Here is a 7,904-nt window from a genome sequence, read left to right as displayed (position 1 = left end):
GGATTGTGCATACATGTTATTCCACATTGGCATATTGTATGGCAATTGAGGCATACTGAATGCAGCAAGATAAGAATTGTTAAAATATGGCATGTTTGCAAAATGTGCATAAGGATTTTGTTGAGACATAACAGGCAGAGCATGTAGAGGTGATACAGACATGTTAGGCATGGAAGAGGGTACAGTTATGGGAGATTTCTTAATAGATTTACAGTTAGCAGATAGATGATTAACACTACTACAATGCACACAGCTTTTTCTAGGAGCATACTTGTCAGGTGTGTAATTGTTATGTTTGTTAACTCCTACCTTCCCATTTCTGTTGGATTTCCTTTTGGATTCCTTTTTATCCTCAACCATCTTGAGCCTATTGTTTAACTGTTCTAAGGTCATGTGCCCTACATTCACCTTTCTGACATCTTTGGATGTGCTTGCTCCTTCTTTGACAAAGTTCTTTGAAGTTGAACCAAACTTTTTGTTGAGTTTCTTTAGATTTTCTCTTTTAGAAACATCTGCCTGTTTTAATTGAGGAACCTTCAACGGATGTTCCTTTTCTTCCTTCAACGGATAACTTTCATCATCCGTTGATTCCACATCCGTTGACAGTCCATCAATTAATTCCAGTTTCTTTTTATTTTTATCCCAGGCAGTTTCACAGAATGATTCAATTCCTTGGACTTTGGCAATTTGAGCACTTACATCCCTAGATGTTTTCCAGGCTTTAATCACCTCTTGCTCTTTCTCTAATTGATTGGAAAGTATTTCTACTTTCTTAATAGATTCAGCTAGTTCATTTTCAACAGATACACAATGCAGCTTAGTCTTTTCTAGGTCAATTAACTTATCTTCTAACACAGCATTTCTATTACTTAAAAACAGATTGTTCTCTTTAATCCTACTATTTTCTTTAGCAAGAGATTTAAGAGATACACGCAAATGATACAGTTCAGTAGACATGTCATTAAAAGCATCATTGCACTCTTCTTTAGTAAGCTGTGTTATATCAGTAGTAATTACCTGGTTGCTTGATGAACTAACTTCATTCTCCTCAGAATCAGCCATGAGAGCCAAGTTAACATATTCCATGTCTTCATCCTCTTCTTCTCCATCAGCTGCCCAGTCTCTTTCTTGAGTAATGAAAGCCCTTTCCTTCTGTTTGAGCAGATCAAAATATTTCTTTTTGTAATCTACTTGATCAAACTTCTTCTTTTCAGAGGTTGGCTTTCTGCACTCACTTGCAAAGTGTCCACTCATACCACAATTAAAACACTTGAACTTGGATTTGTCCACCATGTTCTTATGGGGTTTAGTGGCTCTAGTGTTTTTCCTGAACTTCATCTTTGCAAATCTCCTGGACAGAAATGCAAGATGCTCATCAATACCATCAGAGTCATCTTGACTGGAGTTGTCTTCATTTTCAGCAACTTGCCCTTTACCCTTGTCTGATTCTGGATTTCTTACACCATCTTTGGAGCTTGATGTAGATCTCACAGTTTCTTTTCTGCATTCTTTCTCATTTTCAGCTACCAATGCAACTGAACCTCCTTTCTTTCTCCCCCTCTCCAATACCTCATCCTGTTCCAACTCTAGTTCATAAGTCTTCAAGATTCCATATAATCTTTCAAGAGTAAAGTCCTTATAATCTTGAGAGTTTCTTAAGGAAACAGTCATGGGTTTCCATTCCTTTGGTAAGGATCTCAAAAATTTAAGATTTGAATCCTTCACCTGGTACACTCTACCATACAGCTTCAGTCCATTCAACAGTTTTTGGAATCTATTGAATGTGTCATTTAAAGATTCATTTTCTTCAAAATGAAAGTGCTCATACTGTTGAATGAGAAGCTGCATTTTGTTCTCTCTTACTTGTTCTGTACCTTCACACAGCAGCTGAACTGTGTCCCAAACCTCTTTGGCAGTTGAACAATTTATCACATTATCAAACATATCCTTGTCAAGACCATTAAACAAAATGTTCATAGCCTTCTTATCCTTGTGGACTTCTTCTGTGTCTTCCATTGTCCATTCTGCTCTAGGTTTTGGAATGGATTGACCAACAGCAATTGTGGCCGTAGCAACTGTGGCTACTTTGTGGGGAATGTGAGGACCATTCTCAATGCAGTTTACATAACCTTCATCTTGGAGTAGATGAAGGTGCATTTTCACCTTCCAGTGGTGATAACTGTCTTTGTCAAGAACTGGGATCTTTACTCCAATATCCTTCTTACTCATCTTTGTTAGATTCCAAGATCTTTAAACTCTTTGTGTGTCAAGAGCCTGCTCTGATACCAATTGTTATTCCTAGAAGACTAACAATGAGATTTACAGAAGGGGGGTTGAATGTAAATCTCAAAACTTTTTCAAGTTTTGAGCAGTTTATAAAGTTGTGTGTTCAAGAAGAACAAGTGTGTGAATTGCTTTAAGCTAATACAGACAGATATATATTCAAGCACAAATGTAAAGAACACAACAGACCTTAAAAACTTTTCTGGTGGATTTGTTGTTCCACCAGAGATGGTGTATTAGAAAATCTGTGTTCAACAATGTTGATCACAGCTGCATCCTAGTACAAACTAGATGAATTTTCTCTCAAGATATTTCTTAACAGCTCTGGAAAAATCTCTCTAATTACTAGCTTCTTCTTGGTTCATATATATATTACCAAGTGTACAAGTGAAAAACAATATAAAATTACAATAGTAAAATAAGTTCTTCACTTGCTTCTTTTCCTGTTCACTCAAGTACTTTGTTGACTATTGCAACTTTGTACAAAAGAAGAACGGCTGCTTTTTCTGTTGATCCTGAAATTCGGCTACCACATCTCAGTTTTCTCTGTCAACCCACGTGCCTCTGCTTGTAGGTACAACTACCACTTATCAACGGCTGATTAGCAGAACATCCGTTGAAGCTTTCATCCGTTGATGACTTCATCCGTTGAAGGATGTTATCCGTTGAAGCTTTCATCCGTTGATGCTCTCATCCGTTGAAGGATGTTATCCGTTGAAGCTTTAGAGACATCCGTTGAAGCTTAGCTTCTCATCCGTTGAAGGTCTTTTAAGTCATCCGTTGATACCACTTCATTTATACAAAATTACAAGGCATGAAATATTTACAATTGGCCTTCCTATCTGCATATCATCTAGTAGTCAACATGACTCATAGTTTCTCTCAACTTCTAAGAATTACAATTTTAAATACAGAGACTGAAATATGCTACAATACTAGACTTATTTCTAAGTAAAGCTACACCATCAACGGATAGCCAAAGTGGTCTTATCCGTTGAGGCTACAGACACTAAATTTCTACTTAAGTGTTTTGTTAAACATATCATCAAACTAATGCACATATATTCCTAACAGACTTTCCATTCATCACTGTCTATTTGCCTTCAAGTAACTAAAGACGTGATAATATTAACTATCATGGTTAGACATGGGTATAGTACTACTTACCCGTTCTGGTTAGCTACAAAAGTTTTCAACTGTTAATGTGTTTTTATGATGGCAATGTAGGGTTTTAAACATCTTACTTCTCTCGTGGAGCTGGATCTTACCGACAATAATATTAGTTCATTTCCACCAGAACTGGTTAGAATGCATTAGACTTTCTATGTACAAGTATTTTACATGTGTTGTGGTAATCAGTAACTTGTGATAATAAAGTCTGTGGTAATTAGCAACTTGTGATGAAAAGTATCTATCTTTATATAGGCCGTTTTTGTAAAAAACAGAGATGCTTTTATCCTTTTTATATTTTTATCAGAGATGCTGATTGCTCTACGAGTATTGACATTATAATCCCTGATAGTTTCCATGGAGTGCCAAGATCCAAAAATAGTGGTCCTTCTAGTCTTAATGATAGATGGATTTCTGGTGGAAAGTGTGACTGTGGTGGCTGGGATATGGGGTGTGCACTCACAATACTTAAAACTTAGCAAATAGAGGCTCTGCACCAAGCAAAAACTTTTGATATATTTGCAGAGGTATGTCATGCACCTTTTGCAATCTTTTACACATACATGCACACCGAAACTGGTTATTTGCAGGTAGAAAAGTCTCGATTCTATTAATTTTCTATTATTCAACTCATATTAACAACTTTTTTACTAAAAGATGATCTGATCTATTCTCCAATTTTATTTTCAGGGATCAAATATGCTCGATATAAATTGACTTGCCTATTCTGGTGTGCCACTTACTACGACTCTAGCACTCTTCAGTTCTAATACTGGGCTGCAGAAGGTATATTCGAACTTAGAAGTTATGGCAATCTACTTGCATTGTGCTATTGTTAAGGTAAATGCGTTGAGACTCTTGAGTATAGTATTAGACTATTTGTTCAAACCAAATTAATCATAACTTAGACCCTTCTGTTATAAGTTTAGCATGTTTCTATCTTCCTCCATTTTATTGACAATGTTATATTCAGACTTTTTAGCATTGTGCCGTAATAACAAAATTGTTCATACAGTATGAATATTTATTGAGAGATTGTTTGAAGTTCAAACCTATCTATCCTTTATGTATACCATCAAGTTTTTTACTAATTAATCTATACAACTTTGTAGAATGACAAAAGGGAAAGGGTGGTGAAAGCAAATCGGGATATTACCATCAATAGCAAAAAGGTTATATTTCAGGTGCACAGGTATGGTCATGTATTTTTGCATCGTCATTACCAAGTTTCACCAGTTTACTGGTCTTTACACTTGTCTTTATTTGTTGGTTTTTTTTCTTTTTTCTATTCATGCAAGTATATTTAGGATAATTTAGATACACTACATCTAAGCACACTCTTCCTTCAGATATATACCGTCACAACAATCTTGTCATTAGAATTATGTAGTATTCTGATAATTTCACAGACATGTAGCCTGATATTTTCCAGATACGTAACCGTGTGGCAGATACTTTCAGTACACAGGAGGTGGAATCATTTAGGACAAATGCTTGATAGCTCTTGTAATGCAACTTCAAAAGGGCTCAATTATTACTTTATATTGGAATTGTTATTACTTCCAAGTTAAATAGAAAAGATTAGATTTATAGCATTAGTTTAGATTTTTTGGTTCTGATTGTTTTTATGGCAGTTACTGCAGTTGATTCTGGTAGTAAAGTTGTAGAAGTTCTTGAATTGCATGAATATGATGAACAAATCAGTCCCAACAAAGCATTTACATCTCCAATAATTCAACAAATAATTCAACAGGTACTCATTTCAATTATTTAAAGCTGTAACTTTAAAAGGGCTCAGTTATATGAACTTCTGGATTGTTAAAACTTGGTCTTCTTGATTTCAGGAAATGGCAGTGAATCTTATTATAACAGACTACTGTATGCCTGTAATATGTCATGCTATGATCTGCTCAAGAAAATAAAAGAGTCATCTTTCAGAGACATACCGGTAGTGATTATAGTTAGTTTGGACGTTTAATTTGGTTGTATATTTGGATGTTTAATTTTTGGGGTGGATGCATTATTTTGCAGTTATGAAATTGTATAATTGGGATTCTTCAGTTTACAGAATAAGCATTTCAATTTGTTTGTGCTAAAGTATTACAATAGCCTCCTAAACTGTTGCATATTATGTTTAAAATGTTTTATTAGGCTAGTTATAATGTTACAACAGCTTCTCAAAGTGTTACATTAGGTTCTATGGGCCCACTTGCCACATCATCAAGACAACTCAGCACTGTGGGGCCCATACTTGCCATGTCAGCTAGTGGGTCCCACCGTGGAGCCCACTTTTTAAAAACATTATAAAACTCTAAGGTAACATAAAAAAACAAGTTACAACTTATCTCCCTTTCTGTTGCATTAGCAAGCTAAGGTAACATATAAACAAGTTAAAACACGATGTTGCCTTAGGCACCAAAGATGTTACCTTAGACTCCTAAGGCAACGTGGAAAAACCTATCTTTAAGATAATGTTACGTTAGCTTAAAATTGGGGCAAGAGCAACATATTTACCCCCTAATGCAACATCTTTTTGGTGTTACAGTAGGCATTTTATGGTGTAGTGACTCAAGCTAAACGTCAATAACATCCGGAACAACGCACCTTTACTCGTCCATAATGTACTCACTGTGGGAGGGTTGACCACGATATCACAAAATGCTATAAACTCCACGGATACCCCGAGGGATTCCTCTTACGAGGGGCTGGTCATGGTGTTACAGGCCAACAATTGGCAACGTCTTATTCCAAGTCTATTCGTGGTCGCAATTGTGGGTCTTCAGGCATTACAAATGCTGTTCAACAGCCTGGTCTTAACTCTCATTCTGCTTCTAAAAATCCTATAAACAACCAAGATAAGCTTGCCTTTGGTGATACTCTTACCCCTAATCAATGGAAATCAATTCTTCAGATATTTCAAACTATGTCTACAAAATCAGGTTTTACTGAAAACGAATCTGGTAAGAGTTATTCTTGGATTTTAGATACTGGGGATCTTATCATATGGCTGGAAATTGTAAACTTTTGCAAGATCTTGTTTCTATATCCCCGGTTACAATTAGGTTGCCCGACAATCAGTTTTCATCTCTTGCTCGGATTAATCATGTCTTATTTAGCCCTTGTCTATATTCCAATTTGATCTCCTTTGCTCAATTAAATTCTGATACGCATTACCTTGTCATGCTCACTGATAAATTATATGTCATTCAGGAACCCAATTCACGGACGGTGATTGGTATGGGTGAGCAACAAGGTGGTGTTTACTGGTTACGCACTATGGGTTCTACTGCTCGAGTTTGTCACACTTCAGCTTCATCTTCCTCTAGTTCTATCTGGCATCAACGACTTGGTCATCCTTCATCATCTGCATTATCTTCTTTATCATTCTTTAGTAGTTCTAGTAGTCAGAATATTAAAAATGAACCATGTAGTATTTGTTTCAAGGCTAAATAACCTCGTTCTCATTTTTCTTTGAGTTGTAATAAAGCTACTTCATTGTTTCAATTAATACATTGCAATATTTCAGGACCCTATAGTATTCCTTCTTCAACCGGAGCATCTTATTTTTTAACTATACTGGACGACTATTCACGTGCAACTTGGGTTTATCTTATGAAATCTAAGTCTGAAATTGCTAACTTGATTAAAGAATTTTGTAATTTGGTTCTTACACAATTTCGTAAGCAAGTTCAACATTTTCATTGTGATAATGGCACTGAGTTTTCATGTCTACAAGCTTTCTTCTTGGATTAGGGTATCTTGTTTGAGACCTCTTGTGTCTACACACCACATCAAAACGGCCGTGTGGAGCGAAAACATCGCCATCTTCTCAACATAGCTCGTGCTTTGAGATTTCCAAGCATCTATTCCCATTAAATTTTGGGGTGAGTGTTCTTACTGCGTGCTATTTAATCAACCGAACTCCAAAACCTCTCCTCAATAATAAGACTCCATATCAATTGTTGTTCGGTCATGAACCATCATATAATCATCTCAGGGTATTCGGTTGTCTCTGCTCTGTCTCGAAAGTGCCTCGTTCTAAAGACAAGTTTGATGCTCGTGGTCAAAAGTGCATATTTTTGGGTTATCCACCAAGAAAACGAGGTTGGCGAGTTTATGATATTAAATATGGTAATATATTTGTATCTTGCAATGTGGTATTCTTTGAAGAATATTTTCCGTTCAACTATACACCTCGATCAACCACTGCACCACCAGTTACACCAGATGCAGCAGCCTATGCTGATGTTCCAGTCTCCCCAACCCTCTCTAATTTCCCTGATGTCCAAGATATAGGCGATATTAGTGAAACTATATCTGAGCCTACTATTAGCAAAATGGGGAGCTCTATAATTGATTCTAACCCACTTCGCTGTACACGTTCATGACAACCTTCAGTTTTGCTTCTAGATTATGTTTGTAATATAATCCATTCCAATCATCCATATTCT

At 36.2% G+C, this 7,904-nt stretch overlaps 1 long non-coding RNA gene across 2 annotated transcripts; it reads left to right on the top strand.

Moving 5' to 3' along the window:
- The first annotated feature begins 3,511 nt into the window (after positions 1 to 3,511).
- Positions 3,512 to 4,970, top strand: LOC141664033 (uncharacterized). Of its 2 annotated transcripts, XR_012551795.1 has the most exons (4): positions 3,512 to 3,585; positions 3,806 to 3,980; positions 4,144 to 4,239; positions 4,566 to 4,970. It is a non-coding gene; the product is annotated as an uncharacterized LOC141664033 (long non-coding RNA). The 2 variants fall into 2 exon arrangements; XR_012551794.1 differs by having other exon boundaries at positions 4,144 to 4,970.
- Positions 4,971 to 7,904: the final 2,934 nt, after the last annotated feature.

Source organism: Apium graveolens, chromosome 6, assembly GCF_009905375.1.
Source record: "Apium graveolens cultivar Ventura chromosome 6, ASM990537v1, whole genome shotgun sequence".
Lineage (NCBI taxonomy): Eukaryota > Viridiplantae > Streptophyta > Magnoliopsida > Apiales > Apiaceae > Apium > Apium graveolens.
This window is presented reverse-complemented; position numbering and strand designations above follow the sequence as displayed.